At 44.2% G+C, this 18,657-nt stretch overlaps 1 long non-coding RNA gene across 1 annotated transcript; it reads right to left on the bottom strand.

Moving 5' to 3' along the window:
* Window positions 1–209: 209 nt before the first annotated feature.
* Window positions 210–18,345, bottom strand: LOC311607967. Its single transcript, XR_014782802.1, has 3 exons — window positions 17,673–18,345; window positions 4,551–4,658; window positions 210–2,975 (listed from the first exon to the last, which is right to left on the bottom strand). It is a non-coding gene; the product is annotated as an uncharacterized lncRNA (long non-coding RNA).
* Between the last annotated feature and the right edge of the window lie 312 nt (window positions 18,346–18,657).

Below are 18,657 nucleotides of genomic sequence, written 5' to 3'. Positions count from 1 at the left end.
TAGGAGTCGACCTCAGCAAAGGTCTCTAGCAGTCATGCGGAGTCCCCAGAAAGAAACACACATACCAACGGGTGGTGGTGGCGCACGCCTTTAATCCCAGCACTCGGGAGGCAGAGGCCAGTGGATCTCTGTGAGTTTGAGGCCAGCCTGGTCTACAAAGTGAGTCCAGAACAGCCAAGACTACACAGAGAAACCCTGTCTCGAAAAAAAAAAGAGAAAGAAACACACATATCATATGTTAAGAGTGAAAGAAAGCCCAAAACAATGACTAGACCCACTCAAAAAATCACACTGATTCCTAATGAGGTCTAAATGAACTATAATTTTATGCTGATCAAATCGGTACTGTTGGGATTATTTATTAAAACAAAAACAAAGACAAACAAACAAACAGCTCTCATCTCAAAGGGAATGAGGTCATTTAGCTTAGAACCAACTAACAGTAACCATGGCAAAGGAACGTAGATTTAGGTTACCTCAAATTGCATGTTCTAATACGGCAACAGTTTCATGAAGTTTCTCTAGAAACAGAACCAAGAAAAGCTGTAATTACAGACACTTTAAATATATTGGAAACACCAAGTAGGCAGGTTTCAAGGAAGTGAGGGAACCTTTGTATAGGCCTCGGGTGTTATGTATTAACAGTCTAGCTTTTCTTGGTGAAACTAGTGGTCACCTAAGTTAATGCATTCCCAAATATTCCTTCTGAGAGCATCAGGTCAGACGCAGGTGGGCATGCCATGCTATTAAGGAGCCTAACAATAGCTAAGATGAACTGTCACAGCCTCTGGACCTGCAACATTCCAACTCTCTACAGTTACCCAGCCTTGCAGAAGGTCCAGTGTAAGGGGTGGCTTCTTTCTGGGACCTCGCCTTTACAGGAATCAGGGTCTGTCACCCAGAGGATGGCACCTTGGCTTACAGCGTGGTGCAAGCAGATTGGAAGAACCTAAGATGCAAGTCTCTGGCCTCTTAATACAATCGCCACCCCTTTCTTCCTCTTACCCAATTTAGAATTTTAATTTTTAGATTAAAGAATTTCAATTCCTCTTACAGAACCTAGAATCTCTCTCCCCCAAAGTAAAGCCATAAAACCTAAAGAGCCATTCTTCTCCCTCACAGATACTTCCATGCCCTGGATGTGTGGAGGTTACTCTGTGTGTGTGTGTGTGTGTGTGTGTGTGTGTGTGTGTGTGTGTGTGTGTGTGTGATGCTTAGGTTAAGAATCTGAACAGGCACTGGGCCTGGTGGCACTTGCCTTTTATCGCACCACTCAGGAGGCAGAGGCAGGCAGATCTCTATAAGTTCGAGGCCAGCCTGGTCTACAAAGAGAATTCCAGGACAGCCAGTGCAGTTACAGAGAAACCGTATCTCAAAAAAACCAAAATTAAAATAAACTGGAACAGACAGACTGTAAGCGTTGCAGCTCTGAAGGGAAAAGTCCTGCCAGTTGGGAACCAAGGAGTAGCACAAAGTCACACCAGTCACACCGCACACAATAAACCTCACACGAGATTTATTGGAAGGGAAAAACCCAGGAGGGCGGCTGCCTCTGCTCCTGACAACAGGCGCAGGCGTTCTATAGGATTTCTTGGCTGGGAGAGCCAGAGAGCAGAGATTTCCAGGGTGAGAATTGGTAGGATTTCAAGTCCTGTGTTTGGGGGATATCAGGGATTGATGAGATTTTTTTTTTCTTGTAGGGCAGGGCCTGGCTACTCTCCTGCCTCAGGGCTGGGAATGACCTTTACAGCCATTAGAAAATGACAGGGCATTGGGGAAGTCTGGAGGAAGGGCCTGGCTGGGACTCCTCAGGGGGGCCTGGCCACTTCCCTACCTTGGGGCTTTGCCAAGTTTACAAAGGGAGTCTACCTCAGGCTGCTTGAGTGGGCATGAATAGCCAACAGGTTCTCAGTAAGTGACTGTTTGTTGACTAAGAGAGCCACAGTCTTTATAAACATAAAAAGAGTGAGACTGTGTCTTGGTGTCCTCAGTCTAAGGCTTCTGAACCACTTAAAGGCCTGTATAAACAATTTTGTATGGTTTTCTTGTTAGCCAGTCTCTTTACAAGTGCTGGCCATAAGCCTTAGAAAGGGTAGAGAAAGGGCTCATAGCCTTCTGCCCACAAGCATGAGACGTGGGTTTGCACAGCTTACAATTTTCCACTCATAGTCAGCATTTTACTTTGTAGCTCTGAGAGTGGTCTCCCTGTCTCACTATTCAGCTAAATTCACTCCAAGCCTTTTTATCCTGGTTGACAGCTACCGTGGTAATAATATTTCAGTCTTGAGCTGGAAAGTTTCCAGAATAAAGTTAATACTTAATCTGCTTAAACTTGTCCAATGGAGAGATATGTCTGTGCAGAGCACTGTACTGACCCCAGGACACTGGGGATTCTGTGTTCACAGAGCACAGTAAATCCACAAATTCTCTGATGAAAATAATGGAGTGAGGAAGGATCCATTTAGACAGGATTGGCTCTGTCTCTGTCTCTCTCTCTCTGTGTCTCTGTCTCTCTCTGTCTGTCTCTCTGTCTCTGTCTCTCTGTCTGTCTGTCTCTCTCTATCTTACACACACACACAGACACACACACATACACACACACAGACAGACAGACAGACACACACAGATATCAGATGGGGCCACTGCCATACTGGTGCCAACCACTTGTGGGGGTCCCGAGTGCAGAGGTTACTCGTTTCCTTGGCCTGGTGTGTATGATAAGCCATTGGGCTTGGTTTCTCTGATAGGATTTTAACTCACTCATGTGCCCCTACTGTCTCAATTTACGCCCAATACAATCATATCATACACAATACAATCATGGAGTAGCTCTTTGCTACTCCAAAGAGCAGGCCATTCATCAGCCTGTGCTGCGTGGGTGGGCCAGGACAGATGGTGCTGTGTTCGGGCCCACCCTAGAACGCGACGGTCCTTCATCTTAAAAATGGGGGCAGTTTCTCAGAACACAGCACAGCCTGAAAATAAATAAATAAATAAATAAATAAATAAATAAATAAATAAATAAAATTAAAAACCCTCACCATTTTAGACAAATATGTAGTAACTTAGAGTAGGACGAGGCCAAGGACAAAAGGAAAATCCCTGGTCCTGGGGTCGGAGATGTGGACTCCATCCTGTTGTGAAGAAAAGGGCGGTGGGTCTGGACTGAACTGGGAGAGTAGTAAAGGGACTTGCTAGTGCAGACACATTATCTCCCACTGTGATTTTTCTGGAGAAAATTCCTTTCAAGAAAAGAGAATTTATTCTGGAACATCGAGATGATGGCCTGGGGACACAGACTCTGGTTTTCCAAGCACCACGTTCCAAAATGGTAGCCGGTTGGTTCCTGACCTGTTTATGCTTAGAGAGCGAGAGGAAGCCATAAATCAAGACACTTTCAACATTGTGGTAGAAATGCCACTTCGCTGAGCTAAGGCAAGGCCAGAAACTCACCTCCACCACTGTCAGATGCTATCTGATGACGTATCTAGCTTCTGGGATGATGGGAGATACAGTCTACTACATCCCACGCGATAGTCATAAGAACGTTAGGTCAGACTCAGGTGAGTGTTAACTAGGGATGACGATAGCCTCAGATAATTTGGTTCTTTGTCTGCAACACCCCCACTCTCCTCAAGCAGGAACTACTACTTCCTAGTCAGTCGGCCCAGTCTTAAAAGACAATAATATAGACATATCTTTTTTTCCTCCGAGTTCCTGTAACACGTCTGCAAACTCAAGAGCTAATAGTTAGCTGTATTTTGTTGCTGTTAAATTATCAGTATGAGGCCGGGTGGTGGTGGAGCATGCCTCTAATCCCAGCACTCAGGAGGCAGAGGCAGGCAGATCGCTGTGAGTTCGAGGCTAGCCTGGTCTACAAAGCGAGTCTAGGACAGCCAAGACTACACAGAGAAACCCTGTCTCGAAAAATCCTGTATGGCCTAACAATGTTTATTATTAAGCCTATAACTATTATTGCGGCAGTATTTCTAACCCACTAGCAATCAATCAAGACACAGACACCTGTTATATTCTAAAATAGCCTTAGTTAACCTGGGGCAGGGCAGATATTAATCCCCTAAACTACTTCCCATAGTGGGGCAGGTATGGAATGCCTGTCTCAATCCCATGCCATCTGGATCTAATAATTTCTATCAAGCTACCTCCCATCCATAATCCCAAATACTTGCTAATTATCATCATCTGGGCCAAGTCTCCATCCACAACGGCCATAAGCTTCCCCTCCACCTAACCCATAATGGCGCAGTCTCTCTCTCTCCTCTGCTCTCCTCAGGTCTCTCTTCCCTAGCCCAGAAACCTTAGCCATGCCTATCCCGTTTGCCCTGCCCAGGTGTGATGGCCTTTTATTGGTTAAATAGGTTAGGCTGTTAGGCAAGGTACAGGTGGGGCACAGAGACAAGCAGTAATTAGCATCGGAATACATCAGACCAACCTCCAATGGTCTTTTAGTATGCTCCCTGGAGTGGCACTGCTGCTGTCAGGACCATCTCTGATTTAGATACAGGCAGAAGTAAGATTAAAATGATTACCTTTCACTTTCAGGTGAGCTTATGGTCTCAGGCCTTCCTTATTTCCCTGTGTGTAAGGGAGGGAGGATGTTTCCTTTTACCCTTGCAGGCTGTGTTCTGGGTCCAAGCCTTAAATCAACATAAGCAGGAAGAAAATCAATTTTGCTTAGATGCAGACATATCAGAGTTCCATCAAAAGATGAGATCCAAGGAAGTGGCCAGATGATTGTCACATAACGACCTGTGTTACAGGGTTTGGGGCTTTTGCAGGGTGGAGAAGAGCAAAAAGGTCTGGGGGGAAAAAAACTGTACAATGACTAAGGTTACCCAGCCCTGCAGGTGCGAGTCTCCTAACAAACGTTGACTCCAGAAAGAGCTTTCTTCCTGGCGTGGGTAGCTTTACTGGTGGAATTTTCTTTTAGAAATGTAACTTGCCTTTACCAGAGGAGAAAGTGGACACCGTATTTGAAGCAAACGGCTCTCAACTTCTTTTTAACCCCAAATAATCCATAAGCCAAACAGCATATTTTGAGGTAGTTTCTGAATGCCTTTATATACAGATACATGTACATATACATTTTCATCTGAATATTTCATCCTGGAAAGTACAGATATCAGGTGAAACCATATAGCTTTTAAAGAAGACAGCATTTTTTAAATAAGGGGGGGGGAAAGTGATTTGTTAAAATTCTCCAGATGAGGTTTGCTTTGCCTGGGTTTTATTTATTAAAAATGGACTTTGCATTTTAGCTATTAAATCCTTGAGGATTAAGACAGGTTTAAATGAAAGAGAAGCTTATGTAAATATGCCACCTTTAGGTTGGAAATGGGGGACAATTTTCTGTTCTACTCCGATATCAATGTCCCGTTGAGAAGAAGATTCCTTAAAATGCTGAAGCAAGCGTTCAGAATAAAAACTCAGCCAGCATGGAGTGGAGGAGAGAACCAGGAAGGCTTTATGTGAACGCTTTGTTCCCTGGGGTTGCTTCATCTTTGAATTTAATAGCTTAAGGGTGGGGGGACGCAATCTACAGCTCCTACAAATGGGCTTCATTGTGTCCTCCCAATACAGACAATGCAGTTGCTCATGGTCACGAGTTATTAAGAATTTAATTGCCCAGATGTTAGGCCTCTTCCCTTCGTTCTGAATCTATTTACTGCCGTTGTCAAATGGCGATTATCCTCTGTCTCCATCTCTTAGGTGATGACCATAAGGCACTGAAACAGTATTTCATTCAATACCCTTGAGGTCTGGTTGGCACAATTCCATATTCCCATAGTCCCTTGGTTCACTTTGAGCATGGGTACTGTAGCCCTTGAATTAAAAAAAAAAAAAAAAATAGAGAGAGACAGTTCCTGGTTTAAATTGGCTGTAAATTTTATGGTAGGTGGACCTATTTTATCCTGATCCATGTGAAAATGCGAAATTAAGTACAACCACTCTCCAGTTCCCCAGAATGCATCACCTGACTCTCCGAACCTTTTATTTTGTGATACTGCGCCCTTCCCCCGACCCGTATTAGTCAGCGGGGCCATTTTAGGAGAAAGAACAGCCCCCCACAATAATGGCTAGAGAAGACTTTTAAGCTCATATCAGTATGCCGGCTCATGGGTAACCCAGATAATACAAGAAAATTACTCAAACAGCATTCTTTTAACAGACCCTATCAGAGGGAATTTCAAGGCTTGGTCTGCTCCCCCGCCTCCCTTCTCAGCTATCCGCAACATCCCTACCTTCATAAATTGACTATCATCATCCTTACAAAGCTCAGTCCTGCTCTGTGGGAGCAAAACTCCCATGGGACCTTCCGGTACACGTAATTTACCCACCCCTGGCCACTTGCTGCTCTGTGGCAACACCCCCACTTTGAAGCTCGCTGCTGGCGTTATTTCTCTCCCACAGCCCATGTCATATTTGTCTAAATTGTAATCGGCAGACAAGCCACGTCTACAGCTCATGGGCTCTCAAGGCCTGGCACCGTGCTCTGTGCCTGGTAAGGCTTCAGCAGGTATTATTGATTTTATTTGAAAAGCACCACGAGAGTCCAGGGAGAGTCAAATCTTTCTGGTGTTAGCTCTCGTGAGCTGGTTTTGTCTTCTACGATGCTAAATCTCAAAGTCTGGAACATTTTCTCGGGTTTTCAACAGCGTTCCAGGCAGTCGCCCTTTAGTTCAAAGTACGATGCTCGTTTATCCCTCAGCTTTTCACAGGCCTGTCAAGATCTGGAGTTACAACAGTCAAGACTGACCTGGCAACCTTTACTTTCTGGTCAGTGACTCAGCTAGAGAAACAGAACATGGCTGACGCCGCGTACTCTCATAATAGCTCTTGACCTATGGAGTAGGGCAGAGTGTCTACCAAGCCATCGCATAGCAAAGGGTGTTACTCCCTCCCAGGAGAAAAACCAGCGTCATTCTCCGGTTTTTCAACTTTTAAACCAAAATAGCATACATTTAGTAAGAGATTATAATGGTATTGAAAATTACATTATAATCTAATGTGATATATTAGCTTTTTGTTGCTAGAACAAATACCGAAGATGATAAACTTTATGAAAAGTTTATTTTAGCTCATAGACTAAGAGTTTTTTCAGTCCATGATTGGTTAACTTCATTGCTTTAAGGCTATCACATTCACATATGTAGACACACACACACACACACACACACAGAGAGAGAGAGAGAGAGAGAGAGAGAGAGAGAGAGAGAGAAAGTACAGGGCTGGGGAGAGCTTAGGAGTTAAGAGCACTTGTCCTTGCAGAGGACCCTGGTTCAGTTCATAGCATCCACATGGCAGCAAATAACTGCCTATAGCTCCAGTTCCGAGGAATCTGATGACCTCTTCTGACCTTCACAGTCACCAGGCACACACACGGTGCACAAACGTACATGCAGGCAAACACTCAAGCATATAAAGTGAAATAAAGAAATCTTTTCATTTTTTAAACAACAACAACAAAAAAAAAATAGAAAAAGTACTCACATCAGTTCAGGGCCACAGGAAATGAGAAAACACGGCACTACCAAAGGAACATGAAATTCGTATGGTAACTAACTACAGAAACCAGAGGCCTGTGAACTGCTGGGCCAAAATGCAAAAAATAATTGTTTCATAAGACAGAAATCATAAGAAAAGAATAAAATAGAAATCTTACGAGACGGCAAACACAGTTGATGAAATAAACAACCAGGTAGAGTGTCCGTACCAAACTGTCTCAAGAACCTGGTGTGCTCAGCACACGCCATCGGACGCGCTCCAGTCAGAGAAGAGGACGAGAAGAAAGAGAATAGCCACTAACCATACCCTCACGTGTGCACAGGTAGTGGAGCTCTTACAGCCATCACTTTTTCATCTCTCTCTCTCCACTCTCCCATTTGTCTCCTTGTTCTCCTGGAGACCTTTACTTCTCTCATCACGGCATACATGCACACTCAGTAAGATATGGAGACCCCAAACGAGAGAACATGTGTGACCTTTGTTTTTCTGAGATGGTGCAGGACTGTCCGACACGACCATCTCCTGCGGCGTACATTTTCCTGCAAATGGCACGACCACTTCTTTTTAGGGATGAAAGAATTTCACGATGAATACGTGCTGCTTTTTGCCTTACCTGTTTCCCTGTTGTTGGATCCCTAGGTTAGTTCCATAGCTCAGTTACACAAACGTGATACACATTACGATCTCTGTGGAAAACTGAGTCGGAGTTGTTTGGGTTAAGTGTGGGTCGTGTAAAAGATGGGTTGTCGTTTTCTGTTGGGTTGGGTTGGTTTTTGAAACTTCCGCATTAACTCACACAGTGGCTGCACTAACGGTTTCTATTTAAGGGGTCCCCTTCTGTCCACATCTACTAGTATTTCTTTCTTAGTAACTGGTAATTCTGACTGGGGCAAGGTGGAAATCTCAAATCTTTGCTTTATGGTTTTAGGATGAAGTTGAGGGTCTGTCTGTTTATACCCTTGGTCCATTGGTTTGTTTGTTTGTTTGTTTGTTTTGTTTTGGTGGTGGTGGTGGTTGTTGTTGTTGTTTGGACTGGGCAATTTGATTTCTTGTTTTGTTTTTCAGTTCTTTGTATATTCTAGGTACTAATCCATTCTCAAAAGCAAAGCTAGTAAAGAGTTCCTCTCACCCTGCAGACTCTTTACTCAAATAACTATTTCTTTTGCTGTACAGAAGCTTTTCAATTTCATGAGGTCCCATGTGTTAATTGTGGGCATTATTCCCCAAGTGACTGGAGTCCTATTCAGAGATACCTACAGCATGGAGTGGTTCTCTGCCTTTCTTCTTCTAGCAGTTTCAGGGCTTCAGGTATTATGTTAGTATCTTCGATCAGTTTGGAGTTGATTTTTGCTCAGGGTAGGAAATAGGAACCTTCTTTCGTTCCTCCACATGTGGATACTCAGCTTTCCCCAGCACCATTTGTTGAAAAACTTGTTGGGGGAAAAAATGTACATTTTTAATCTTTGCCAAAATTCAGGTGTCTATAGCTATGTGGGTTTGTATCTGGGTCATTAACTCTATTTCATGCATCCGTATGTCTGCTTTGGCCAGAGCACGCTGGCTTGTGAGTGTAAATCAGGCCTGGTGGTGCCCCTGAAACTGTCCTTGTTGCTTAGGATTCTTTTGTGATTCCGCATGAATTTTAACTTGGTTTTCTCCATCTCTGTGAAAATGGTATTGGAATTTTTGTTGAGATCGTATTTAGTCTGGAGGCTGCTTTTGGCAGCGTAGCCAATTTTGCTGTGATGATTGCTACAATCTGTGAGTATGAGAAACACTGTCCTCTTGGAAAGTTTTTCACCGTAGCAATCTTTTCTTCCTTTGTTTTTTATTTGTTTATTTGCCCACTTGTTTCTTAGACAATTTTGAAGGAGGCTGCTTCCCAGTTTATTTCCTAGCGTATTTGTCACTGGCATACAAGAAGGCTATTTGTTTTTCGTGTGTTAATTTTGTGTCCTGTCACTTTGCTGAGCGTGTTTAATCAGCTCTAAGAGTTTTCTAGTAGTCTTCAGGGTGGCTGAAAATAAGGACATTTGATTTTTCTCCCCTCCCTAACTGTATCCCTTTGGCTTCTGTCGTGTCTTCCTGCTCCCGCTGAGACCTTAAGCCTATACTGCATAAGGATGGAGATCCCTGTCTTATTTCTGATTTTAGTGGAAATGTTTAAAGTGTTTCTCTATTTAGCGTAACGCTGGCTCTAGCTTTGTCGTGTAGAGTTCTACGACATTGAGCTATGCTCCTTCCATCACTAGCTTCTTTAAACGCTTTTTATCATATATAGATGCTGGATTTGGTCAAAAGCCTTTATTTAATTGACTGACAGGATCATGTAATTTCTGTCCTTGGATTTTTTTTTCATGTGCGGTGTCATGTTTATTTGTTGGTGTAGGTTTTTATCCATGTGCATTTATGGAATTAAACCAATCTGATCATGATTAAGTGCTCTTTTCTGAGCTATTGGTTGACAATAATTGGTTGACAACTATTTATTGAGAAGTGTTTTGCATCTATGTTCATTAAAGAACTTGGTATATAGTCAGTGGATTCTTAAGTGTTTGAGATGTCATCTTGCGGCCTTTATCAGTCAACCTCATCAGCCACCAACATAATTTCTGTCTCTATAGTTCATCTTTTCCAGAATCTTGTGTGCATGGCATTAAAAATATTACCTTTCTTAATCTGGCTCCTTTTATCAGCAAAATGTTCTTGAGATTCACCTACTGCAGAACATTGCACATATCTCATTTCTTTTTAAGTGTTGAAATTTGTCTTCAGTGAAGCTAAGGCCACAGAAATAGAACATTTTGATGAACAGCAGCAGGAAGGACTCTTCCCTCTTGAGTTAGGATCCATCAATGGCAATTAAAGATTATATTTCTTTTCTCGGCAGTGAGGTCACAAGGCTTATAGTCTACAGTCAACTAAAAATCCCAAGGTTTTCCACAAAGATTCTTGTTAGGCAGCTGCAAGATCCCAGCTGATGTTTGGAATCCAAGTGCTGTACTCAGTCCTTAACCTTCATAAGGCACGAAATTCACTATGTTCGGGTACTTAATTCATTATATTAATGAGATTGTGCAATTATGGCCATTGCCTAAATCTAGGATATTCTAATTACCTACCTCTAAAAGAAACTGTATGCCTACTCGGCAGCTTGCCTCTCCTTTTCTCTGTCTTTTAGCAGTTGCTAGTTGTCTTTATCTCTGAATTTGCTTATTCTGGATTTTACATTTCAATATAAACATTCAATATTGGTCTTTTTGCCTACTTTCTTGCACTTAGCACATATTTTCAAGGTTCATACATGTTGTAGCATGTGACACAACTTCTCCATTTGTTATGGCTAAATAATGTTCCAGTATATGCGTGGTCCATGTTCTATTTCTTGACTAGTTATGCGTGGTCCATGTTCTATTTCTTGACTAGTTTTGGTCTTTACCATCCACATTCTATATTGTGAATAGTATGGTAAGGAGCATCTAGCTACAAGTTTCTATAAAGTATACTCTTTCTACTATATTGGGTACACACACACACACACACACACACACATGCACACACACACACACACACACACAACATGTAGGAGTAGAATTGTTGGGTCATGAAAAAAAAACCTCTATGATTAATTTCCTAAGGAACTGCTAAAATTTTCCCAGAGATAAACTTACTGTAAATCCTTTGCGAATTTCATTGTTCAACAAATATTACTCACCAGACCAGATGGCCCAGCGACATGATTTAAACGAGGAGGAGAGCCTAACTCTCTCCCAGGAAGTGTAAGGTTTGAGACAGAGCTAAGCTGACCCATAGCTGTTGAGTTCAAAGCAAAGGATAAACAGGAATGAGAGTCAGAGGAGGTCATTTTAAAAAAAACAAAACTCAAAGAAACAGCACAGACCAAGAAATAGATAACTGAAGGCCTTGGGCTAGGAGTTCCAAGCCAAATGTGGGACTCAGGGGCTCTGACTGGGGTCAAGTATAAGAGCCAAAAGAAACAAGGGGGGAAACCAAGGAGGTATGGTCCAGAGAGACCCTTAAACACTGGTGTGGATAGCCAAGGCTCTGCAAAGGCTGCGCTCCTATGGTCTGCGATGGCATAGTGCAGCAACTGGCTGGTACGGTCTTCCTTCCAGATCTCTGTTAATATGGAGGTGGACTTCCCACCATATGGCCAGAGTCGTAGTACTCAGGCTCTTCAGCTTGAGTCAATGCCCCTGAAAGGCTTGCCCAAACACAAACGCTGTCTATGCCAGTGTCCCTGCATAAGGGGGTTTCTGTCACCCTTTAAGCCTTGCCCATCTCAGTGAACTTAATACTGAAGTTAGTTGGTGCCTGTATCTTTCATCTTCGTGGCCATCAAAGCCAGGGAGAAAGCTAGGATACAGGCGGAGACTGTTGTTCTGAGAGGAAGCAGGAGGAGAGCAAATGACGTGCAAACCATCTGACCAGCTGTTATGAAGCTGGGAGTGAGAAAGAAGAATAGCAACCACAGCTCACACGCACTAAGAGGTGCAGGGCAGCAAGGCTGGCCAAGTCCAAGCTGGCAAGAGAAACCATTGCTGCGCTGTCGGTAGAACTTTCTACGGGCTTTCCAGTCAGGTGACCACATGAGTTGAAGACAAGTCTGAGGACCTGGTGGTAGCTCAGAGATGCGGGCATACGGGACTTTAGAATTTGCCTCCATCAAACATCTGGAGGCAAATTTGTGACCAACATCAGACGCAAGCCACGCATGTTGGGGTGACGGGACCCTGGCTCGCTCTCTGACCATCTGGAGCAAAGCCACCCTGTTATTCTGGACTTCTCACCCTCCTCACTGTTGACAGTGACAAACTCAATGCTTACTTTTAAATCTCTTAATTATAGCAACTTAGTCAGTCCTTAACAAGTATGTATATGCTAAGAACATAACCATAAATATTTAAGGAGGCTAGAAGGCCTGAAATTGTGAAAATAAAGGTACCGCATGGCAAGTGACAAGCAGGGGGCAGAAAATCACCCTCGGCAAGAGATATCAGAAAAGGCTTCTGTTTCAGATTGCCAAGAAAAACAATCTTTCGTGTGTGTGTGTGTGTGTGTGTGTGTGTGTGTGTGTGTGTGTGTGTGTGTGTGTGTACGTACATAGAGAGATTTATTTTAAGAAATTGGCTCCTACAGTGTGGAGCCTGGCAAGTCTGAAGTTGCACGAGGAGGCTGAAAACTCAGGCAGGAGTTAATGCTGCAGGCCTGTGACAAAAATCTCACCAACAACTTCAGTTTTTTGCCCTGAATTTGATGAGGGTTCCTGGCATCATCAGGGGTAAATTTAAAGTCTTCACATGTTCGCCACAACTACAAAATAGCTACAGCAACATCTGGATTTGTGTTTGATTTAAAAGTCCAATACTACACAGCCTAGTGTGGTCAAAGCCCAGAACTGACCATCACAACTTCTTATAGCAAATGGTGTTTGATTTGTCTTGAAGAATGGGTAAGACGGCAGTGAGCCCGTGGCTTCTATCAGGCTGATTTTCACACACTTATTAGGCCATGTGTTCTTGAAGCTACAACTTCCCTCATAGATACAAACTGCCTAATTTAAGCCATGGCTCCATATGGAGGAGAAGAGATAATTTAAACCCACAGTCTGGTTCTGTCAGTGGAATAAATGCTGCACTTGAGATGCTATTTGTTCAGATTGTGAAATACTAAGTGGTGCCCCAACCAGTCCCACATGGACACAAGTACGATTTTCACAGTTGCTTCTGTCACATTCGGGAAAAAGCCAGAATATTGACCCAGTAGAAGGGTACTCTTTCGTGTTCTCTGTCTCTCTCTGTCTCTGTCTCTGACTCTGTCTCTCTCATACACACACACACACACACACACACACACACACACACACACACATACAGAGAGAGAGTAAGAAAAGAGAGAGAGAAGAGAGAGAGAAAGAGAGAGACAGAGACAGATACACACACACACACACACACACACACACACACACACACATATACTGTGTCTAGAGCTCTGAGCTTTGAACACAGCATTCAGTAACTGGGGAAGCACAGTCTCTGGCTACAGATGAGTCACGAGGCTGATGCAACCACAAATGCTTGTGAAATTAATATGTGGGGAGCAGTGATGGCCATGGGTGAAGCGGATGTAAGTGGAGCAAAGGTACGCTTTTATTTGAGAAGACGAGGGAGGAGTTCATTTGCTTGAAACTGGTACTGTCTGGGGGGGTCTATAAGTAGGCAACTATATGAAGAGATCCTACCAGATGGCCCTCCTGTCTGCCTTAGAGTCCCCACCATCTGCTAAATCTATCAGCACTGGAGACACATTTCCTTCCTTTAAGCCTGGTAATTTAAAAAAGGCTTTAGACTTTCTGAGGAAAAAAAGTTTTGCTCTACAAGAGATGACAGGACCCCCGAGGAGAGAAGGCGTTGCAATACCATTGCCTCTAAAGGTGATCTCTGCTGTTTACTCCAACCTAAACTGCTATTAGTCCCTGACTACAAAACTCAGGTGTAGCTCACTGTGGGACATCTTAGCTCCGTTGTTTTTTTTGTTTTTGTTTTTGTTTTGTTTTGTTTTTTCCCCTAAGCCAAAATGTAGAATACAATTTACAATGGATCTAGTCCCTGAAGGGAATTTTGTTTGTGTGGGCTGGTGAGATGCCACAGAGCATGACAACCTCAGGTGGGTCCCCACAGGGTGGAAGGAGAGAACCAACGACCTCAAGCTACTTTCTGACTACCACATACATGTTCCATACGCACACATATGTATAGAAATTCAACACTACTTTTTTCCCCCCCAAAAACCCAATATTTTGTTGTAAGACTGCGGCGCATAAAGAGTCATTACAGACTGTCAACCGTCCTGTACCCCATCCCTGTAAATAGACAAAATGGAACAACCATTAACAGACATTGAAAAAACAGGCAGTGTAACACCGTAACGCCCAACAGAAAGGTCAAAAACAAGACAGGCCTTACAGACAGTGCCTCTGGCTTTCTCCCTTGAAGCAAATTTCTGGAAGTGGTCGGAAAAGGAAGCCCAGAAAGAGCCTTGTGGTCTCCTGGGTGGAGGTGCCGATTATAGGCATAGCTAAGAGGGAGCTTCACGGAGAAAGAGCCAGAAGTCTGCACGGATGTGACCCTGGCTGGCGACCGGTTTGCGGCTGAATATTGAGCGTGGAAGGACAGCTGCTTGGACAGTGGCGCACTGCCCAGAGACCCCACAGGGCTGCGCTGCGACCAGGCCAGAGAGACCTGGTTACATAGATGCAGAATTCAGTAGCCCTCAGACAAGTCAGACCTTTAACACCAGGGCTAAATTAGACGCACACAATGCTATTCTAGATGTGCCTTAAAACACCAAAAGAAAACCTAGAAAGGGTTAAGATAATTTGCAAGTAAATTATTGACAGAACTTCTTGCAAAAACCCCATAGTACCAAAACAAAAAACAAAAAACAAAAAAAAACTGGCAGAAACTGACCTAAAAAAGACAGATGATGGGATTAGACAAGAAATTTAAAGGAGTTTTCAGAAATAATATAGATATGGCCAAGGATTTAAATGAATACATGAACGTAATGGGGGGGAGGAGTAAATTAAAATCTCGTAGGGGAGATGCTAAAAGGAAAATGTCATAGCATAAAATAAATACAAGTTAAGACATAAAGAAAAGAGTTCGTGAACCTGAATAAGGAAATAAAAACTAGCCAAAGTCAGATGTTGCTTCTCCCAGCGACAGACTAAGAATTGATCCCATACAGGCAGTGGGGCGGTGACATGGTAGCGGTCCTTCTGGCGAAATCACTCTTTCCACATAAAAAATGACTATGGCTACCTGGCATGGTGGCGCACGCCTTTAATCCCAGCACTTGGGAGGCAGAGGCAGGTGGATCTCTTGTGAGTTCGAGGCCAGCCTGGTCTACAAAGCAAGTCCGGGACAGCCAAGGCTACACAGGGAAACCTTGTCTCAGAAAAAAAAAAAAAAAAAAGACCGTGGCTCTAGGTGGGCAGGGAAGCTGCTACTGAGGTGAAGGCATTTATCTGTCTTCTGTCACATAGAACTCATTATTATAATTATGCGTAAGTAAACAGTATTTACTCGTGTGTGTGTGTGTGTGTGTGTGTGTGTGTGTGTGTGTGTGTGTGTGTGTAGCATTCCTGTGAAGGAATTTTTTTTTAATCGGGTAAAGTGAGGTGAAAGATTCACTTTGCTAGTGGGCGGCATCACTCCGTGGGCTGAGCTCTGGATGGAATAAAAAGAAGAGAGCATGCTGGGCGCCGTGATTGGATTCCTTGCTGTTTACTGACTGACTGCAGATGCAAAGCATCCGGCTGTCTCAGCTTCCTGTCTCTGTGACTTGCCGAAAAGCGATGAGCTGGGAACTGCGACTGTTGCTTTCGTCAGAGTATTCTATCACAGGATTAGAAGCGGGTCCTGAGAGGCAAGCTGTGGTTGTAGTAAACCTGACCAGCGGAGGCTCTGACGCCTCTGGGATTGTTTTGTAGGCAGGATGTGGAGGAGAGCCTTGGGCTAGCGATGCCACTGAATACTACAAACAGAGATTGATGAGCTAGGTTAGCGGGCCTTCGGAAGCGAGGGATGCTGAGAAAAAGGCAGATTAGCGGAGGCCTAGCTGATGAGATTTCTGAGGGCAGCAGAGATGCTATGAGGAACAGGGTTAGGGGCTGCCTGTGACATTCTGGCCAAGAAGTGTGGCTTCGTGCTTCCTGCGTCCTGGGAGCTTGAGTGAGCTGACTGTAAACAGACCAGGGAGCGCAGACGACAAACCTGAAGAGCCTGGTGTAAGTAAGAAACCCGCTGCTCTGCGTGGGCACAAAAGAAGCAAACGCAGCTGTGACCCAAGAAGGCCAGCTGCATCTTGAGCTGGCGCAGAGTTGGCAGTGTCCCTCGTGTGCAGTGCCCCTCGTATACTAACTGGTTCTGAGGGCGTGGAAGGTGCAGCGCCCCGGCAGAGAGCCGATGAGGCCGGGTGGTGTGTGCCAGGCTAGAAATCTCTGAGCAGAGGTTGCTAAGAGGCCACTGTGTAAAGCTGTGGTCATGAAACATTGGTCGCAATGGAGAGTACAGTATATTGGAGATGGCACGACCATGGGCTAGGCGCCAAAGAGGGCAAAAAGCATAGAACTGAGACAGCCCGGGAGAGAATCTGTGCATGCTGAAGGCAGCAGAGCTGGAGAGGTGAGGCTGTCTGAGCTTTTTGTAATTCAGTTGATTCCAAGTGCCAGGTGCAAGGCATGGCACTGCAGGTTTCAGGGACTGCCCTGGAACGTGGTTCTGTTTTGGTGTAATTGCTTCCTGTTGTGCCGTGGTTCTCCTATTTGGGGATGGGAATGTTTACTCTATGCTATATGTTAAGAATTCACACTTAACCTTGTGGCTTGCTCAGCTTGCTTTCTTATAGAATCCACGGCCTCCAGCCCAGGGGTGTGCCCACCCACAATGGGCGGAGCCTTCCCCTGTCAATCACTAAATAGGAAAATGCCCTACAGGTTTGTCTACCTACAGCTCAATTTTTTTGGAGGCATTTTCTCAACTGAGGTGCCCTCCTTTCAGATGGCTACAGTTTGTGTCAAGTTGACATAAAACTAACCAGCACAACTGACCCCATGTCAACAAACACAGCGCAGTTAGGCCACAACCTTTCGTTTCTTGATCATCCCCAAGGTCACACATTAATATAAACACCACAATATAAAACGTTTTGCAAACTTAAGTCCCACATCCTTATAAATGTAAACACTATGAATGTTGTCTCTTTAAGAATATCCAGCCTCTTTTTTAAAAACAATCTAAAGTCTCTATAAAATTCCAAAATCTCTTTTCTAAAAGTTTGGCATCTACTAATTCGGTTATGTGAGGGTTTTTTTGGGGGGGTGGGGTGGGGGTGGGGGTGGGGGTAGGGAGGGGTTTTCAATTTTTTAAAGTAGAAGAAAGGACATAAAATGTGTTGGAAAGGGCACATGAGAATGGGGAGCAGAGGGTAAGTAGGATCAAGTTCATTGTGTACATGTATAAACTTTTCAAGAATAAAATGTTTTAAAATAAATATTTTTTAAATTTTTAAATGTATTTAAAATAGGCTCCTGTCAAATCCAAAATAAGTTAAATACTTACCTACTTCAAGAGGGAACCCTCAGGACACAGTCGCAAAGTGAACAAAGCCAAACCAAACTCCAACAGTGTAAATAAGTCAATGCCCAGCATCTGGATTCAGTCAACATCTGCTGAGCTCCTCCGAGGGCTTGGGTCAGTTCTCCAGCTCTGCCCTCTGCAGTGCACCCAGCTTGTCCTCCAGGCTCTGGCTGGCTCCACGCCGCCGCTCATGCTAAGGCTGCGCCCTCACCGTTACCTCTCCTGGCCTCTCGCAGCACCAAGCCTCGGGTGCTCTCGGGATTCCTTCACGCCTTCAAACCCGGGACCACCTGCATGAGTCTTCCATCCCTGAGTTCAGCTGCCAGCGCTGGCCCCATCTGGAAAACAGCTTGCCATTGCTGACTCTGAGGAAACCCTTCCCAGAAGATTCACCTCAGTGATGCTGGCCTCTCCTTAATCACAACTAATTTCTCGTGTGCATCTGCAGCATCAGTTGTCCCCATAAAGCAAAGGTTTCACTTCAGTGATGTCAAGTCTCGTGTTACTCACGACTGACTCCTCACCCCAGCTGACTAGAACCACAGACTCTTAATTCAAAATAGCAAATATGCAACAACCCTGATAGTCTTTGAGTAACTTTCAATGGCTTGCATCATCTGAATTTCTCTCAACATTCTTTTCTTCCAAACTCCCAGGGGACGTCTCACCAAGTTTTGAACCCTCAACGGCTTTTCTTGCCCAGTGTTCCGAAGTCCTTCTATAATGTTTCCCGAAACAACATAGTCATGTCTGTCACAGCAGTAGGGCCACAATGCTGGTACCAATTTCTGTCTAGTTAGGGTTACTATCGCTGTGATGAAACACAAAGATCGAAAGCAGCTTGGGAGGAAAGGATTTATTTGGCTTATCACTGTTCATCATCAAGGAAGCCAGGACAGGAACTTAAACAGGGCAGGGACTTGGAGGCAGGAGCTGATGCAGAGACCATGGAAGAATGCTGCTTTCC

The sequence above is a fragment of the Acomys minous genome, assembly GCF_964271855.1.
Source record: "Acomys minous genome assembly, chromosome: 10".
Classification (NCBI taxonomy): domain Eukaryota; kingdom Metazoa; phylum Chordata; class Mammalia; order Rodentia; family Muridae; genus Acomys; species Acomys minous.
The sequence above is the reverse complement of the archived record's forward strand: the minus strand, read 5'-3'. Positions and strand labels throughout refer to the sequence as shown.